We start from the raw sequence: 21033 nt of genomic DNA on the forward strand, positions 1-21033 counted from the left end.
AGCTGCAGCAGGACAGATACTGACACAGTCTGAGTGTTTCTGAGAGGAGGAACTCCTTTCCTCTGGGCTGTCCTGACTCCACACTGCTGGTTTCTTTACTCACGAGTGAAACTTTACGGAAAAAGGAGGAAAACTTCGGAGTGGAGTGGAGTGGAGCTGCCGGAGCCCATCAGTGACTTTGTGCCTGCTGGCGTGGATGTGAGGAGGCTTCAGCATGCTCGGCTGATCCAGGCTCCTCACTGACGAACAGGTGAGTTTACTGCTGGTTTGGAGAAAAGTTTAAAGTGCTTTATGAGTGAAACACGTGGGAGTTTTCCTTTAAAACACGAGAAATCTGCAGAACATGACATTTTAACAACCACTCAAACACTCTCAGACACACTGGTTTGGGCTAGGGCTGGGCGATATGGAAGTATCATGTTGGTTTTGTAGATTAACGGTGATATGAGGTTCAAAAACACGCTTTATCCTACCTTTGGGCTTTTTAAAAAAATTTCTACACACCGTCTAAATTTGACTAAAAACTGGCAATTTGTGGCAATGATCAAATCTTTATTTTACTGCTCATTGCTATCAAAAAATACAGAAACATGATCCCCAGTCATAATTTTAAAAAGTTAAAGGAGCAGTCATACACACCTTTTATTGTCCTTTTTAAAATGTCAATTCAAAAGAAGCTGAACAAATATTGGCTGCATTTCATTATTTTTACTCTTAAATACCATGTGATTGAAAATGATTATATTTTCATCGTTGTAGTGATCAAAAAGTTAAAAAGTGTAGAAACTTGTGTTACCAAAAGAGAGAAAAAGATGTCTAAATTGCACAAATTCATCTGCGAGATTTGGAGTAATGGATGTAAGTGGTGAGTAGCGAGATAAACCCAATGTTGCCAATGTTTTTGCCCAAAATTTGATTATTAAAAACAACATTTTGCTCAATATTGGAACTTTAAGACTTCTATTCTTTGTTTCCATGGTATTACAGTAGAGATGTACTGATTGCACGAATTAGGGCCAATGCACAGTGCCAACATTTTCCCCTCTGTGTCGCCATAGAAACACAAAGAGCTGGTCCAACGTATCAGGGCTTCTGTCCAGTCATGGATCTTTTCTCTAAATCAGCTGTGAGGTGTGCTGAATGCCAGAATTAAATTGTTTTGCAAAAAATATATATATTTGCTACTGACATTTGTTTATGCACATGTTACTGCCAATGTCAGCTGATACTGATGTTGAACTGATGCATCTGTGCACCCCTATATCACAGAGATATTGGCAGGGATGCATCAGTTCAACATCCCTTTGACAAAGGTCTGCTTTGGTCGATAATGCTGGCATTTCATCCAGAGAATCCAATATCGATTCTCAGAATGATTCGGCTGCTAGCATTACCTGCTATCCACACCTAGTGGTGTTGTGACTCGTGGATGGGCGGAAACCGTCATAACTAAGCACGTGGGGGGACTTTCAAATTAAAAGCATAAGGTAAAAATGGCGATTAATATCGATGTTTATCCTTTCAATCGATTTGACTGAATGATTGCTCAAACAGTCGATATATCGATCCAGATCGATGAATCGTTATACCCCTACTAACTGCTGCGATCCTGAACAGCCCTGAAAGTCTTTGGAAATATGACAGAGCAGTTTACTTAGGGAAATTCAAAAGCATAAAGGCTAAACCTAGGGCCAGTATAAACTAACAGCACTGACACTGACTGGTAAAATCACTAATAACACCAGCTGATTTAATGGTGGAGATTATCTCCTTGGAGATAAAAATTATTGATCACGGAGAATGCACCTGCTAACACCAAAATGAGAGTCAACCTCACAGCAAAGCAGTTCATACTGATGAAGAATATGCTCTATGCATCTTTTAGGAACACCTCAAACTGTCAGAGGGGAACACTAACTCGGGTGATAACTTCACTCATGGTGCAGGAGTGTCCAACATAAAAAACAACAACAATCCTCTAGAAATGTGAGCAGAAGAACCCGGCAGGGATTACTGTACAGCAGACAACATCCAAACACAACCTAACACACTTAATTAGTCTGTGCCCAAGGGCATGATGGGAAACAACAGCTGTTTTATGGAAGTGATGTGGAGTCATTCTCTCCCTTTGTGCTACTATGTAGTCGGCAGAGGTGGATAAAGTACAACAGCACTCAAGTAAACGTACAGATACTGATTAAAACTTTCTTAAGTAGAACTAAAATCACTAATTTCAAAAGGTACTAAAAAAGTACAAGTACCAAAAACACCTACTCAGTTTGAGTAAATGTAATTAGTTCCTTTCCATTCTTGCATCCATCAGAGAATAGATTTATTATTGTGCAGAACATGCGACCTGTTTGACAAACTCTGGTCTGATTTTATGATAAAACATGAGATGAAATGTTAGCAGAGTGAAGGAGTTACACTGAAAGAAGTCATAAAAACTAAACACAGGTAATAACACTGACCAATGCTTTTTTTCCAGATGTTATTTGTTTTTATAGGTTTCAATATCAGCTCTGATTTTTTACTGCTGCATCTCAAAATAAAAGTATTTGATTTTAATGATATATGGCCCTAGATAAAGGAGAATACATAAAATGAAATAAGCATTTCAATCAGAATAATTTGTGGTCAATAGTCACATTACTTAGTGGCTAGTGATCAGCAGTATTGGCTAAATCAACATAAACTACACTGATTTAAACCATACTGCCTTACCCTATATTTCACATGTATATTTGTCCATGAATCTTACAATTTCAATCCTATTTCCCAGCCCTACCACTCACACACACATTGTTTTGGTCTGTGGTGAACACTGGGCTTTAGCCCACACACACACTCACCATGCACACACTCTTTTGTCAGCTGATGCAGGAATGTGTGAGAGCCAAATGTCAAATGCCTTGTTCACCTGCTAGCGCTCTGCTGCACACAGCTGCCTATTTACTACCTCATTGAGACAACAGGAATCATCTTGTTTGGACAAAGTTCACTGAACTTTACTGAAGTTGAACGGCTTTTTACACCTCTAAGTGTTTCTGGATGGTTCTGCCATTGCTGGGAGGGCGGACAGGGTCTGTTTATTATGTTTGGGGTGAAAAAGAGGAGCTACACTAGCTATTTAAAGATGAAGATGATGAGCTTCTTTATGTGCTCTTTAGAACAGGGGTTCTCAACGTTGGGGTTGGGACCCCATTTGGGGTCATGAGACACTGAGAGGGGTCTCTAGATACCATTAAAAAACTAGGAATATTTTAAAAATTACACTTACACTAATTTTGCTAAATTTTAACCCATTTTCATCACTTTTTCCCACCTTTATTATCAATTTTAACACATTTTTGAAACTTTAAACCCATTTTTTGTCAGTTTTAAACCCTTTCCACCACTTTTTTTCTGCCTGTTTGGCCACTTCTAAACAAATCTTGCAACTCTCTGCCCATTGTTGGCTCTGTTGACACATTATTGCCGCTATTAAGCCACATTTCATAATTTGATATGCCCATTTTTGCCAGTTGCAGGATTTTTCTGCCTCAGCTTACCCTTTTGTGCCATTTTTTTAAATACATTTTTATCCCATTTCACCAAATTTCAACCATTGCCACTTTAACACCATTTCAGCCATGTTTGAATCCCCCTTCACCACTTAATATGGCCATTTAGCCAATTTAACCCTTTTTTGTGATTTTGCAATATTTATCAATTTTCTTGGTATTTCTAACCCATTTCTGCTACTTTTAAAATCCAATTTCACAATTTTTGCCGTTACTAACCCATTGTAATGTATTTTAATTCTGTTCTGAACAAAAGGATGTACATTTTAAAAGAGGGCTACTTACTACACGAATGAATTGGAGTTTGTTTCTTTGATAAGAGTGGTTATTATTCAGGTTAAATATAAAATATCACAGCATAACTTTACAATAAATCATGATTTTGCTGGCCCCCAGTTTGGCTGGGCCCCAGAAAGCTCTCCCGTTATCCCCCCTAATGGGCGGCCTTGTCTGCACATGACTGTGTTCAGCCACCTTCAGGTACAGTGGGGGTCTCCAGTCTCTGGCACCTTTATTTTGGGGGCGGTGGGCTGAAAAGGTTGAGAAGCGGGGCTTTAGATGGGGCAAGGCGAAGCATTGTTGCTGGATAGCCTCTCCTTACCACACAGGGGTCCAGCTGACCTTCATATCCATCATCATCATTATTATTATCGTTTTAATTTTAAGTTCTAAGACCATGCAGTGTCTCCAGAAGATTCCACATTCTTGTCCTAAAGACAAAAAGGAGCAAAGTCAGGACCGGGCCTGTTTGTCTGACAAATGTCTTGACAGTTAATTATCGTTTTGCAGCTGGTGGATTGTTCAGATTTGAAACATCAGTGGCCCACATGGACTGAATAGTTTAGTCATAATGAGTCTGTGTTTGAAGTGAGTCATGTGCTGTGATTTCAGCTGTTCATGGATGAGGTGAGGCTTCGCTCTCTGATGAGATGACGATGAACTCAGGGCATGTGGAGTCGTCGGCCCGTTAGAAACAGTAGCTAGGAGGTCCCGCAGCATGCCCCCCTCCTTACTGGCCCATTAAACAGGTAGGCACGATGAGTAAGGTGGATCCCTTCTTGGAAATTTGGAGCATCCAGAACGTAATCCCCTGTAATCTGGTGAATTGTGAAACAACAATTTGTGGCTGGATTGCAATGATGTCACCAATTCTTAACAGATAAATCAGCTGTTGCATGCATGAAGCTCACATTGATGCAACATATGATCTTTTATTTTTTAGCAGCTTAACGTAAAAGACAATCCAGTGAGAGAAGAAACTGAATTAAGACTTTGAGAGTTCAAAGTAGCATTGGTGTTAGCATCATGGCTAACAGTTGCTTCATTTTAAAGCTGAGAAGTGTGTTGAAATATTAATGGTCCTGATGTTGAACATGTTTGTGCTACTTTTTACCCTTTTCCACTTATTCTGTCAGTTTTTGCCGCTTTTAATCCTTTTTGTGCCAATGTTGTCCAATCTTTTCCTATTGTTGCCAGTTTTTGCCACTTTCAACCATTTCTTCACTTTTAGTGATGTAACTTTTTTGGCCAATCTTACCCAGTTTTTCCCACTTTTTGCTTTTTATCAAGTTTTGCTTAATTTTGCAACTTTGTCCCAACTTTAACAAGTTTTTTCATAATTTCACTTATTTTTGCCACTTTTTGCTAAATTTCAACCCATTTCTGCCCCTTTTGCTCTTCCCTTTTTATGCCACTTTCATCCCATTATTGCCAATTTTTCAACTGTTTTTTACCAACCTTAACCCATTTTAACAGTTTTTCCTAATTTTTGCCACTTTCAACCCATTTTTGCAGCTTTTTGCCTTGTTGTGCAACTTTTTAATTTCAATTATAATGTTTTTTTCCTGCTTTCATATATTTTGATATTTGTTGATTTTTGCAACTTCTTCTTGCCAACTTTACCCCATTTTTGCCCATTTTTGCCATTGTTTTACTAATTGTTAACTGTTGCCCCTTTCATTACCACCTTTACACAAATCCTGCTGTTTTTTGCTCTTTCTTGCCACTAGGGCTGCAGTAAGCGATTCTTTTTGTAATTGAGTACTTTATTGATTCACCTGGTAATTAATCACGTACTCTAGTAAGAAATATTGCATGTTTTTAATCAATCACTTTTGCTTTTTTAAGAGTAGTACTAGACAAGTGAGAAAATAAGCTTGGTCCCTTTAATGAACTACTTTTATTTTAAAAATTGGTATTAACAGGTTCTCTGAAAAATATATTTTACAAAGTGCAATAAAGTTCTGATGGAATTTATCAAAGTTAAAAGGAAAGGAGGTTAAATAATGACAGTAGATTATGCCATATTTGGTGTTTTAGGGATCCTCTTCCAGGAAATTTTTAGGTTTCTACATTTTATTTCTTCTGTTGTAGTTTTTGTAGTTTATTTTCCAATTCTCCATTAAAGCAAAGGGACTCTTAATCATTTTAACATCCTCTACTTTATGCATGAATGTTATATTTCAGATTCTAGCAAGAAATAAAGCTCCATCATTCACACAGTGGTCTGCTGATATCTGAAAGCTATTCTTTTACATTACAAGAATATGGTCCATTTTTCAAAGGGTGTCCACTTTAAGTTTTTGCAACCGCATTTTTTTTTGTGAGTTCATCCACCATAAAAATCTGACCTTTTAAGCCCATCCACTGACCTGGAGAACACATTTTATGTGATAATGCTGATTCTGTGACCTGTTGAACCCTGACTGTATAATGATGAACTTTGACCTATTTTATCTCTGTCACTGTGGCAATGGTGTTTCTGTTTAATTGGTGTCAATTCATTTTCAATGTAAGTCTTATCAAATTATTCAGGATGCTTAATCTTTAAAAAACCCCGCTGCAATCAAGACGTCAGTGCGCTGAATTTTAGATCATTTATGATTAAATGTATAACATGCACATGCAGAAGAGAGGGAGAGAGAAAGCACCAAAACAGGACTTGAATCGTGAAGCCTGACTGTCTTCTGTGAAACCGTTGGTCCAATCAGCGAAGTTTATGAAAATCCCTGAAGTCTGCAGACACAAAATCAGCGCTGTCTCACACCAGCGAGTCATGCAGGCAGCGCGTAAACTCTGAGATCTGCATACGCGGTCAGTAAATGCTTAAAAACGCAGGACGAGTGCCTGTCAACATCACTGCATCAACTTCTCTCCCCTCGTGGTTTTCACGCCTCAAATCATGCATGTTACGTTATAGCAACAGCGAAAACAAGTGCATGTGCCACACAAATAGCCGCCCGTGCGAAAGACAGCACGCCTGGCAACTGACGGCACGATGTCCAAGCTTACAGCATGGACATATATGAATACATGACTGATTTAGGCGAAGCCTCGAGGCAGATCATTTGCCTCCAGCCCTACTTGCCACTATGCCATTTTTACCACTTTATACTATTTCTTTTCACAATTATTTGATTGTTTTCCTGTAAAATTATCTATTTTTTCTGCATTCTTTTCTGCCCTCCTGTTATTTTTGGACATCATGGCTTAGCCATGAAATCTGACTTTACTTTCCAAATGGTTTGGGTCTGTTTGCCCATCCACATTCTTAACATGACCACAAAAAATTTCATTCTTATTTTTAAGAAATCTGGTTTTCATTTCAAGAAACGCTTTATAGCATTACAGCATAAATTACCCCCCCCCCCGTGTGTGCGGCCTTGCAGACCGGCATACATACAAGCACACTCATGATGCAACGGGATGCAGATGCAACGTCATGGTGAATCATGTAAATCTGCAGCCTGAGAAAGCAGTTTGACCATTTAAGGTCCAGATTTTGATTTCCTTTGTTACTGTGGGGTTTAGGCAAACATGAGCCTTGAAGCTCCTCTTCTCTTCTCTGTTTTTCTTTTTTCTTGTTGTCCAAGCTTCCAGACATTTCTGAATAGCTGATCATCTGCTTGCCCCGTTTCTGCTCCAGAAGCTCAGTATCACATTACTGACACTCGACTGTGGGGGAGAATAAAAATGGGTGTTGTTATGGCATGATCAGAGACTGGAAGAGTCTTAGTGTTCACTAACGTCATGCTTACTACAGTTCTTTATCTCATTGTTGGCATAGTTCTGAGAGCTTCATATTTAAGGTTGTGTTGCAGGTGACAGATTCGTTGTGTTACTCTGAAAGTCTTTGTGACTGCATCATGCGTTTTTGTAGTGATGGAAATCTGGTTAATACTTCAGCCTTCGTGTCATACATTTCTTTAGGGCTTTGGAAATGAACAAAAAGCAGCGTTCTCACTGATGAATTCAATCTTACCTCATCAGTTTTGGGCTTACATTCAACCAGAATGTGTCTGCCTCCAGCTCCAGCTCTTTATTTCAGGACGGCTGCCACGTCTCTTCTTCTGTCGAGCTTTTCAAATGAGACTGTGGGCTGATTATTCTCATTAGGTGGCAGACAGGAAGTGGTTGGGTTACCATCCGGACCTGAAACCTCTCAGACTCACAGCGGAGCGGGTCGAAGGCCACTTCAGCTGCAGCTGGTCATTGAAAAGCGAGGCTGTGCAGCTGAAGCCACTGTTTCCAAGCACCTTCTATGAACCATAAAAGTAAGACCGCTGGGCTGGGACGCGGCGAGGACGGGCCGTTATGATTTATGGGTGTCAAGTGTCGGGCGCACTGTAGGTTAAGTAGTTTGCCTTTCAACGGCGTGAGAACTGGAAATAAGAGCGAACAATAAAGACAGAGCAGCGTGAATGCGTCTGAAACGAGACGCTCCTCAGCAGCATCTGTTCACCTCAGGTGTCACATACTGGAGCGGCGTGTTGGAGATATTTTTAGAGCCTAGACACAATCACTCATCTGGATGGACTACATCAGAATAACAGGAATCAAAGGAGATGAGAGAGGATGACCTTTGACCTAGGCGATATGGCAAAAAATATGACCAGGATAAATATTGACGTTTCTTAAGATTTGTAGCTTGTTGTTTTATTGGGTTCAGATGCTGAAAATGTTTATTCCTTATATTTATTATTAACATGAATAATATTTATTCATACTAATTTTTGACCCCTTTTTACCACCTTTTTTTGACAGTTCTCACCAAATAATGTCTCTTTTAACCCTTTTTTGCTTTTTAAAACTAATTTAACCCATTTTTTGCCCCTTTTAACTTCCAGCATCTTTTTTTGCCACTTCTTGTTTCCTTTTTTACCTCTTTTTAACTGCTTTTCACCACATTTTCAGCCCATATCCAGCACTTTCAACCCTCTTTCACCACCTTCACCCACTCATTGTTTGCTCTTTTTGTCATTTTTTTCTCTGTTAACCCTTTTGGCCACTTAAAACTTAATTTTTGCACATTTTCACCAATTTTTGATTCTCTTAAACCATTCTGGCCTCTTCTCACCAATTTTCCCTCTGCTGTTATCCATTTTCACTACTGCTCACCCACTCTTTTTTGTCATTTTTGCCTCTTTTAACCCATTTGTCCCACTTGCATACCAATTTCAGCCACTTTTTAACCCATTTTAATTTCTTTTCTAGGCCATTTATAACCATTTTTACCACTTGTACACCTATTTCCTTCACTTTAACTCCTTTTCACCACTTTTTCTTTCATTTTTGCATCTTTTATCCTATTTTTGCCGTTTTTCACCAACTTTCATCCCTTTAAACTGCTTTTCACCCTTTTTTCTGGCCATATCTGGCTTTTTTTTTTGTAACTTTTTTGCCACTTTCTATCCCCTCTCACACTTTAATCCACCCATGGTTTCCTCTTTTCGTCATTTTTGCCTATTTGAACCATTTTTTTTTCCCACTTTAACCTAATTTTTGTGACTTTTTCACCAATTCTTGCCTCTCTGCCACTTTTACACCCATTGCCTCCACTTTAACCCCTTTTCACCTCTTTTTCCTGATAATTGTTGCCTCTTTTTTTACAAATTTTCTCCAATTTTTAACTACTTTTCACTAATTTTACCTTCCTATTATTTCCTTTTGCCCCTTTTAACCAATTTTTGTCCTTTTTTCACAAAATTTTCACCCCTTTTCTGGCCATGCCTTTTTTTCTTTTTTTACCTTTTTTTTTTGCCACTTTTTAATTCCCTCTCACAACTCTAAACCACCCATGATTTCATCTTTTTAACATTTTTGCCTATTTTAACCATTTTTTCCACTTTAAACTAAATTTTGCGACTTTTTCGCCAAATCTTGCCTCTCTGCCACTTTTACACCCATTGCCTCCACTTTAACCCCTTTTCACTTATTTTATTTAATTTTTGCATCTTAAATCCCATTTTTGCCTTTTTTCACCAATTTTCACCACTTTTAACCGCTTTTCACCCCATTTCTGACCATATCCGGCTTTTTTTTTACCTTTTTCACCACTTTTTATCTCCCTCTCTCCACTCTGATCCACCCATCATTTCTTCTTTTTGTCATTTTTGCCTATTTTAACCATTTTTTTCCACTTTAAACTAAATTTTGTGACTTTTTCACCAGTTCTTGCCTCTCTGCCACTTTTACACCCATTTCCTCGACTTTAACCCCTTTTCCCTCTTTTTCCTGATAACTGTTGCCTCTTTTTTCTCATATTTGCCTCTTTTACACAAATTTTCTCCCATTTTAACTACTTTTCACCTTTTTACCTTTCCATTATTGCCTTTTTTTGTAATTTTTGCCCCTTTTAACCAATTTTTGTCTCTTATTCACAAATTTTCACCACTTTTTGCCCATATCTGGCATTGTTTTACTATTTATTGCCCATTTTATCCCCGTTTCCCCACTTTAACCCACCAATTATTGCCTTTTTTAAAATAATTTTTGTCCCTTTTAACCAATTTGGTTCTCTTTTTGTCAAATTTTCACCTTTTTTGCCCATATCTGGCATTGTTTTACAATTTTTGCCACTTTTCATCCCTCATCACTACTTTAATCTGCCCATTATTGCCTCTTTTTGTCATTTTTGCCTCTTTAAACACTTTTTTGCCACTTAGAGCCAAAAGTTGCAAATTTTTACCAATTTTTGCCATATTTTTACAAATTTTCTCCCCTTTTAAACACCTTTTCACCACTTTTTTGGCCATGTAGCTATTTTCAACCCATTTGCTGCCACTTTTCGCAAGAATTAAATTGTCTTATTTTCTTCAGTTTTACTTCATTTTCTGGCATTCTGACGTCCATGGACCCCCATCAGTCTGGCCTTGAAGGTGACGCACAATATTCAATACTGATAATCAATAACTTGTTGAATTTTAAGAATAACTATTTGTTTATTCACTTCTTGGGGTCAGAGAAGTAAAAATGTAGTGATTGAAGATAACTGACATTAATAATTCCTAACTGTAATTTATGGGCTCTATGCACGGCGGGGGGTGGCGTATTTCTGGTGGAAAACCGGTCCTCAACTTCCATCTAATGATACATGCTGGGCCAAAACAGAATCCTCCTATACTGCCTTAATTTGTCCGTTTCGTTGTTTTTTTTTTTGTTTCGATTGTTGTTTGTGTTTACTCTATCATCATCGCTTGGCATCCAAACATGCTAAAATGATGTTTCAAAAACAGGTTAAAAGCACCTCTGGACATCGTTGCTGTGTGCTGCAATGTACATCTTCAGCTAAATTTAACTCGTCATTGACAGTCAGCTCAGGTAACTCACGCAAACAGCGAGTAAACCGCAACGATTTTGCCATCATACCCCATTCTCTTCTCCCGACTGGAAGTGTGGGAGCGGTCTAATGCCAAATGCCGAAGCAGTTCGTGCACAAAGCCCATTATTTCTTACTTTTACTGATATATTTTTCAACCAAACAAAAAATAGAATAAACTAACAATTGACAAACTTTTGGTTGTGAACAGATTTTTTATTTCTCTTTTGCTGTGAATGAAATTTAAATGTGTGGACAAACTGTTAGATCTGAGATTTCAATCGTCTCAACAGGAGTTCAGCTGACATCTATCCAGGCGTTTCCCTGTTAGAAGTAGAATGCTTTCCTTTCCGGAGTGTTTTCCTGCAAATTGCAATCACGTTATCCTCTGAAACACTGAAAATGTCCACATTGGTGGCGCCATGTTTCGTCTCCCACAAGCTTGTTGCTGCTACGTTGTTGTTCTTCTTCTCTGTGCTTAATGTGAACACAAACTTCCTCCTAAAGTTTAAGAACGTGAAATCTAAATGAAGCTTTAAGTTCTGATCATCTGAATTTGTTTTCAGCTCTCTTATCAAAACCATTCAATCCCCCAGCCTTATAGAAACCAGCTGAGATTCTCATTAGCTAATGTCTCTTTAATGAATGACTGTGCTGTTGACCACGATGATGAGTCACATATATCATCATCCTGTTTAGTCGCCCTCTCTCTCTCTCTCTCTGCAGGGATCTTGTAAGAGGAGCCTTGACCGTAGGTGTGTGAGAGAGGCAGAGTACGCAGGGCCAGATTGTGATGATAGAAGTATTTAGGGCGTTCCCGTATCGTTCACCACAACAGCTGGTGGTCCCTCATGGTGCATTCCTCTCAGTGTGTGTGTGTGTGAGTGTGTGAAACACTGAGCTGTGGTGGGGCGCTGCCATGGCCACAGGCATCCACGTGGAGATAAGAATGAGCAGCATTGTGTGAATCTGAGCACATCTATTCCTTTCTCTGCTGTCATGTGTGCTCCTGCTTGTCATTTCTAACATGCAGAGGTGAAATGCCTCACAGCGGCTGACCCTGATTCAGATATGCTCGCTATCTGCTCCCTAGATTGGATTCGAATCCTTTACAATCCCTGTGGAGAGTTTGGCTGAAGGACGGACCGGCAGCCTAATAAATACTTTTTTTCATCAGCAGCGAGCTTCTCTCCACTCTGCTTAAATCCTCTCCAGCCCCTCATCCTATTAAGCAGATACTCTCTAAATGAGAGCAGGATGAGGATGCTGTTGTCCTTAAACCATTCTCAGATGTATCAGTCAGTTATACATCTTCACATCATACCAGAGGTTTTCTTTGGACACGAGTTAAAAACAGCAGGTGTGGACTGGACTACTTATTTAAAGACACAGCATGACTCCACTATGAGCAAGCATTTGGCCATCTCATGTGACACATATTTAACACATTTAACTGCTTTTCACCACGTTTTCAGCCCATATCCAGCACTTACAACCCACTTTCACCACATTAACTGACCCATTATTGGCTTGTTTTGTCATTTAAGCCTTTTGGCCACTTAAACCAAGTTTTGCAAATTTTCACCAGAACATTCTCTGAATCTCTGAAACCATTTTTGCCTCTTCTCACCATTTTTCTCCATGCTGTTACCCATTTTCACTACTGTTCAGCCCATATGAGGTATTTTCACCTTTTTTGTCCACTTGTAATGCCCATTGTCCTTCAGTTTTACCCACTTAGGATGACCTCTTTTTGTCATTTTGCCTCTATCAACCCATTTTATCACTTTTTGAGGGCATTTTTAACCCTTTTTTGTCAGTTGTACACCTATGTCCTCAACTTTAACCCCCTTTCAACACTTTTTCCTGACACAAATTGCCTCTTTTGTCATTTTTGCCTCTTTTAAACCAATTTTTCCCACTTGCATATCAATTTCCTCCACTTTTACACCAATTCTTATCACTTTTCTTAGGAATTTTTAACCCTTTTTGCCACTTGTACATCTATTTCCTTAACTTAAACCCCTTTTCACCACTTTGCCAGACAATTATTGACTTTTGTTCCTTTTTGGCCCCCCCCCCCCCCCCCCTTTTTTAAACTGATTTTCATCACTTTTTAACTACTTTTCACCCCTTTTCTGGCCATATCTGGCATTTCTTAAAACCTTTTTTGCCCCTTTTATCCCCTCTCACCACTTTAATCTGCTAATGGGTTCTTCTTTTTGTCATTTTTGTCTGGTTTAGCTGCTGCAGGACAGTCCTCCTCCTCATCTGCTCAGTTTAGCCATGAAAAGTGCTCCTAAACTATGTAAAAAATTATTAATGCAGTGTTGAAATCAGCAGAATAAAAGTCATTAGCTCACATGATGAGCCAACATGTATACAGTTGTATTGGGATGTGTTCGAGGTGGTTTCCACTTGATTTTTTTGACTCTGGCCAAAATGATCATTGTTCTAGGCTATTCAGAACAATGGCCATGTGACCATTAACCTAGATTTAACAGCAGCGAAACACATGGATCAGAAACTTTGCTTTGAGTATGCAGAAATCGGGACTGAGGAAACACTTTTCTGTCTGAACCCGACCCCAGACCGAGACAGGAGAAACCACGCCGACAGTAAACCTGAGTCATTGTTAGTGGAAAGACATTTTATCTTCGTGTGCGTTGTTCAAACAAACATAATGAAAGCTTTGAGCTTCAGCTGCACAATATACGCCTATGTTTAACCCATAAAAATTAACAGCTCTTTGCGTCACATTAGCACCGTTACCTTCCAGTTAGCACAGCCGCTACCATAACCTAGCAGCTGACAACAGATAAATACTAGGGCTGAGAGATTTGGGAAAATAATCGAATTGTAATTTTTTTTACCCAATATTGTGATTGCGATTCAATATGCAATTATTTCTTAAGTCCCTCATCTCATGTATTTAAAAAAAAAAACAAAAACAAAAAAAAAAACAAGCAACAATCCCTTCTGTACTATAATTAACACACATATTACATTAAACTAGGGCTGGACAATTTTGAAAACATATGTAATTGTGATTATTTCAACTCATTTTGCAAGTTTGATATGAATTGTTGTATTAAAGGGAGTGATCATTTTAATATAACTCTAGTATTTAACAAGAAGAACATACAAAAATGAAGAAAATTGGATTTTTGTACACTAATCTAAAAATATGGCACTAAAATTATTGAATGAAATGTAAAAAAAAAATTCTCTGCTGCTGCTGCTGCAAAAAAAAAAAAAAAAACAACAAAAAAAAAACTGGCATTTTGACACAAATTTCAGGTTAAAGAAATATTGCACTGTCTGCGATTTGAAAATTGCAGCAGGCCATATTGCGGTTTAATCTAATTTGCGATTAATTGCCCAGCCCTACTAAATACCATCCTGCACTGAAAAATCATCCAAACCAATAACTAATCAGTGCTCTGTTAAAGACACACTCCTCCCTTAAACTCCACATTACAAATGAAAATGGAGTCTTACCGTAAATTGTCCCATATTGGTACTCATACTGATGAACTCAACTGTAACCTCCGCTAAACCAGTAAATCCAACATCATGGTTTAATCAGAGTAGTCCTGAAGAGAGACAAAAGTGCCCACTCTGGATAGTTCAGCACAGTCTTCCTCTCATCGATGGCTCTTCCTCCACTGCTGTCGCTGATTAGCTAGGGCGCCCGAAGTATGAACAGCCAGCTATGAGGAAGTGCTGTGGTGCCCTCGCCATTGCCCCAAGCGGTCCAAGCCTTTCTGCATGATGTCATTCTGTGTTGAATACAGTTTCAGTTTATCTGAGAATTGGTCATAGGTAGGGATGAGTACTGAAAACCAGTACCGACATGGTCCCGGTACCAACACATCTAGTACCTATGGGACCAAATTACAAGACAAATATCGATACTGAATTTCGAAACCCTGCCGCCCAAATGCGACTCCCTGCTGCCCAATGAAAGGCAACAAATGCCTTATGGAGTTTGTGTGTTTTTCGTGTTTCTGATACCCAGACAGCTTGTCTAGCATGTCTAGAGGGCTGTTTAAAGCAGTGCAGCTCTTACATATGGCCAATATTTACAGCTGATTTATAGCAGCTGTAAATTTCTGCTGGTACAGATGTCACACAAATAATATCCTGCATCGTATTCAAAAACTGCTGGATAAAAAAATCATAATGAATTCAAAGGGAGAAGAGGAGTTTGAAACAGAAAGACAGTCATTATTATTATTAAAAATCCCAGGGTAGATTAGGAACTGATCTTTATTGTCTAATTTATTTTAAAATCTTTGAATGGTGCATCCCTAATTCTGAAAGAACAAATATCCAGAATGGGAAAGAAATCCTGTAATTACATCAGAAAGATTAGTCCCTGTGCTGATGTCAGAAGTGAGTATCTAGTTCATCAAAATGGTCAAGATTAACCCTCACTGATGTAATCCCTTTTTCAAATCTAATCTGCTTTACTGGGCCAGAGGAAGGCATGCATTATTAGAGCCAGAGGGTGTGGTTTTTTTATTGTTGTGGAGCAGCGCTCAGCCTGGGGACAGTTGTATTTCCGCCATGCCACCAGCACATGGACTCAGTCACAGCCCCGTCCTTTACCCAGCTCCCTGGAGACCCTCAGCTCAGCCTCCAGACAAAACCTTAAACCCCCAGCTGCTTTTTTCTGTATGGCTGCCACGGGCACTGACCATGAGAGATTAACAAGATACTAGAACAAGACGGTCTTTCAATAAATCCAGCTATTCATGTTAGGCAAAGATAACTGGAATATAATGGTGATCTTGTTAATTTAGATTCTGCAATGTTCCATTTGACCATTTCACTCTGATTTATACTGGACAAGTCAATGAGAGAATATATTTTATAAATGGCAGAAATCTAATAAACAATTCTAGTCCAGTGTGATAAAACTGAGGCAGTCGTTGGTTCACCTACAGTAGAGGCTTGCAGCACACCCATAGGTACCTCCTTGTTCTCTTCAAGTGGATCTTATTGATCAGGTCTTTCTCCCAGCAGGCACCGAGCCTCTGCGAGTTGGATCCACCTGATGACAGACGTGGAATCTTGCTGATCCATCTGCTTTGCAGGGTTAGAGCGGCCCTTATTTGAGGAAAATCGGTCAGTCATTGTGAGCATGCTTTAGTTGTTGCATGCTCATTTCTCCAGCCAAATTGCAATCCCAGAACCCATCAGCTGGACTGTAATTCAGCTCTTCATTAATCCCTTTAAACATAATCTACATGTGAGTACACACAGCCGCTAATAGAGGTCTTTCTCTACTCCAGCTTCAATCTGAGGTTAATTTGGATTGGTGCATAAGAAAGCTTCAGCCCAGATTCCATCTGAAGTTTCAACCCAAAGATGAAAATCAATCATTAGAAAAGCTAATAGTTGTAGAGGAAAATCCTGCTGCTGCTGTCGATATGGAAGGTCTGGCAGTAGGGCTGGGAATTTCCCTTGATTGCCTGAATCGATTCGATTCAGTATCACAAGGTCCCGATTCAATTCGATATCAATTCATGTAAGGATAGTTTAGTGATAAAACGTGTTGCTTCTACATTTAAAAAGCAATATAGACTCAAGAAAGAGATATCTAGCTTGTATTGATAACGTGCCCAGAAATCCACAATTAGATGATTGGGTGTAAGATTTAAACCAGGAGTGTCAAACTCAATCACAGCAGGGTCTGAAATCTGAATTTAGGTTTAACCTGAGGGTCTAACAGGGTCAAGATTTAACCGAAAACTGTCAACCATGTTTTCACAGGTAATTTTGGGGGAACTTAAACAGTGACGATAAAGGATTTTAAACTTTGTAAAAAAAAAAAAAGTCAAAATTATTAATAAATATCACAGAATCAATATTAGTGTGTGTTCATGTCAAACAAATGCTTAATAAATAAATAAATAAGTTTAAAGGAAAAAAATGTGAGAGAAGAAGTCAACTTTACAAGTCCCAAAGTTCAAAATACAAAATAAAAGTCCAAATAAGTTTTTTAATAGGCAAAATTATGAGCTAGAGAGTTAAAATCATGAGTTTAAAGGTCAAGATATGAGATAAAAAACAAAATCAAAGGTTTAAAAAGTCAAATTATAAGATAAAATTCAAAATTGTGACTCTATAAGGTCAAAATATGAGATAAAATTCTGAATCAGGGGTTTAAAAAGTGAAAACTAGGAATTAAAAGTCAAAGTTAGCAGTTTAAAAGGTTATGATATGATTTAAAATGAAAAATTGTGAATTTAAAAGATCAAAATATGAGAAAAAAGGTCAAAATCATGAATATGAAAGGTCAATATATGAAATAAAAAGTCAAAATCCTTAGTTTCAGTCATAATCTTGGGATGCAAAATGATAATATGAAATGAAAACACAAAGTAATTTCTTTCCCCTCTTCTTGACTTTTAATCTAATTATTTTTACTATCTTCTTTTTCAGATTTTTAAAATTTAACAAGATTTTTTTTTTAATCTTTAAGGTTAAATTAACATTTTTATGCTGGAGGAAATCTGCAGACCTCATAGCAGCAGGCCAGTGCTAATTCAGATATGATCTTGTTGGCCGGGTGAGCATGAGTGAGTAAGTCCTAGACTGGTAGCCCAAGGAGCCGACAGGAGAAGAAAAAGGCATATATTAAAAGATCAAACTTTGGATTATATGAGTCCTTATCGTAATTTTTGAAAAAGAATCGCTCTGAATCGGAGCATCAATTTTTTGACGCACCAAAAAAAACTCAAATGGTGTAACTGTGTCATTTAATCAAATATTTAATAACACCTACAGTATTGTACAATATATGTAGATTTTTCTCGATAAATTAGGACCAAAAATGCAACAGGGTTTTTTTTTGTCCTATAAAATTAGCATGTACAGACTTTATCCCATCACTATATCAACATTACATTAAAACAGGAAGTTAATAAACAACGAATCAATCTCAAACAGTAATGTGCATGATCTATACTGACCTTAACTGCTTTCTGCTCTGCTTTAGGATCGGACACAGTGGACGATCGTGCTTTTCTGGATTAAAACAGCACAAACAGAACGCTGCAGACGTGGACTATGTGGAATTTATTCAGCAGATATTGAGGTAATTGTATTAAGACTTATGTGTGTTTAACCTCTGTCTATATTAAAGCCCCTGATTCCTGCACGGCTGAACAGTTTCATCCTGTATGTTGGCCCAGTTGGCAGAAACTTAAACCCTCTCCAGTCTGAGCTGTTGCCTCTTAAACCCATCCGCAGCCCCCTGGACAGTTGCTTTTGGACCCTGTGGAGTTATGCTAGCGATGTGTCTGACTCACAGGTGGAGCATTCCCTTTCACATTTGTCTGTGGGCTCTCTGGTGATTTGGGAGGTTCTGACAAATGTCTGAAATGCCCTGAAACCAAATCCTGATGCGACTTTCCCACACACTATATTTATTGACATTTGTTTCATTGTTAGCTTTTAAGACCAGACGTGAATTAATTACTTCTGTAACAAGGACTGAGAATCAGCGGTGGTCAATAAGTGATCAATATCATTTGCACAGTTGTCAAGATAACACTCCAGGTATTGATTAATCAAAGGAAGCTGAATGCTGCTGCTTTACCCGAGTGAACGCTTTAAGAATTTACTTGTTTGAAAACACGTCCAGAGGCTGCTGCTAAGTCAGCTTTTCTCCTCGTATGGTCTCGCTGTAGTACGAAGGGTTAATCTGATCCTCAGGTTTATCAGCAGTGAGGGGGATTGTCAGGGTGTCACTCTAGATCCCCATAGATTTGATGGGTTAAATCCCCTTAGGCCACTCAAGAGAAGAGATGGATCGAGAGGAATCCTGCTCTGCAGGGCCACATCTGTCCCACACTTGTGATCAGTCCATTGATCGTTTCAGACCGAGGTGTTTGTGATCCCTTTTGTTTTTTGTTAACACCTACTGGTGTTAATGGCGGTCTGTGGTACAGTCAGATTGGGCCGTAGTTTTGTGGTTTGTATTGACTATGGGCTCTGGCTTGTTAAACTTATTCTAATACCAAACCTGATTTACAATTTCATAGATTTTCTCTCCTTTTTGACATTGCAGCATGCACACTTAGAGTAGAGAGAAAAATGGATATCATCGATTTGGTCATGTGCATCGATGAACGGTATCTCTCAGTTCACTTGCTTGGAGGAGACAAGAAGTCTAACCCTAACCTTTAAAGTGTGTATTTCTGAACCCAAAAACATTATGTAGCATACAAAAGATACAAAACATGAGGTTTTTACAGAACTGCTTTCCAAAAAGCGAAATATCTTTCAAAAAATACTAGTTTTCCATCTTTGGAAGTGCAGTATTTCTTCAAAGTGCGAATCAGGGCTGGGCAATTAATTGCAATTTAGATGAAATCCCAATACGGCCTGCTGCAGTTTATAAATCACAAAAGTTGCAGTATTTATTTAACTTGAGCGTGTCAGAATACCAGTTTGATATGTTCGTGTTTTTGCAGCAGACATTTTATGCAAATTATGCAAACATTCAAGTGTCAACACAGCAATCCATTTAAATATGACACACTTCTCACTAATCCTTGCTTGCATCAATTCACCATGCTGCTGCTGCTGGCAAAGCTTCACCTCCTCCACCCCAGCCTCCTCCTTTATAGCATAAAGGCTGTTGCACCTAACCTTGCAAAGCAAATGGATACGCCCATTACTTTGTTTCTCACTGGCGAATCCATCTTGCAAAGCACCCATCTGAACCGTTTGGGCCCGGTTAGAAAGTGGCAGGACCAATCAGCGACGAGGGGCAGTACTCTTAGGCATGGCGGAGTTATGACGTATGCAAGCAGCAGCAAGAGCTGGTGCAGTTATGGAGGAAGAGATTAGCGTGGATGCTGCTAAAGTGCCAGTTTTATCAGAACCTGACGACATTTCTGCATTAAAAGAAGAACAAAGAACAGCAGTGAGTTGTTTTCTTTTCAAAATGACAAAAGTCGAGTACTTACATGTCTATAGTCATCATGTTTCACGTTATTCCTCAGTAGCTGTGCACGGGCAGCTTGATAGCGGCTATGTCACGTGTTTTGTTGCTCTGATTGGCCCGTAGAGATGTGACAGACAGAACGTTCATCCAATCACACTACGAGTTTTTTCAAAGCCTCTACCTTTTCTCAAACGTTTCCTATTGAAGCTTTCTCAGATGGATGTGTGAAACACATCCATCTGGCGTGCCAGGTTATGTTGCACCCTCATATTCAGATCCATGCTGCTATGGATTAATTGCTTCTAAAATAATTTCATTGTTTACTCATTATCTTAAATGCATCTATCCATATGGGGATTTCTAGCCATGCACTGCCTGGAAAGTCAAAGCATGCTGCTGACTAACCCAGGGAGCATCTTTAGAGCAGATTCTTCTCTGCCAAGTGAAACTGCATTTTCATTTTGCATTAAAATGGTTAAATATATGATGAGAGTGTTCCTGACTGAATGTAGGTTATAATATAGAATGATTTGTAGCTTGAATTTGTTGAAAAATGCATAAGATAAGGAACCTAATTATAATAACTGCATATTAAACTGTAATTGCAATACTAGGGAAAAAAAAATCGCAGTTAGATTATTTTGGCAGGTGGTTCAGCCTTAGTGCAAATGCAGTGGCTCTACTGTAATCTTCAAGGTTTTTCTGCATGCATTTTTGTAAACATACTATTTAATGCAAACTTAACTGCAGCCATTTATGCAGTTATGTCATTGCACAGCATGACATTGCAATTGCAGTTGCTATTAGATTAACTGTGCAGTGCTGCTCTGTACAGCAAACCGGTTAAAATGTATGCATGTGCTTTTGTTGGTGCTGAGGAAAGGGGTAAAGTGAGCTGTTGCTCAACT

The 21033-nt window shown here is 38.7% G+C and overlaps 1 protein-coding gene across 1 annotated transcript in view; it reads left to right on the forward strand.

Annotated features, from left to right (window-relative positions):
• Positions 1-21033, forward strand: part of LOC121517687 (plexin-B1-like) — a 139946-nt gene continuing 118913 nt past the window's right edge. The window contains exons 1-2 of the mRNA XM_041799652.1: positions 1-250; positions 18170-18268. The gene's annotated coding sequence lies outside the window, so the exon portion shown is untranslated. The remainder of the gene's footprint in view (positions 251-18169; positions 18269-21033) is intronic.

The sequence above is a fragment of the Cheilinus undulatus genome, linkage group 11, assembly GCF_018320785.1.
Source record: "Cheilinus undulatus linkage group 11, ASM1832078v1, whole genome shotgun sequence".
Classification (NCBI taxonomy): Eukaryota; Metazoa; Chordata; class Actinopteri; order Labriformes; family Labridae; genus Cheilinus; species Cheilinus undulatus.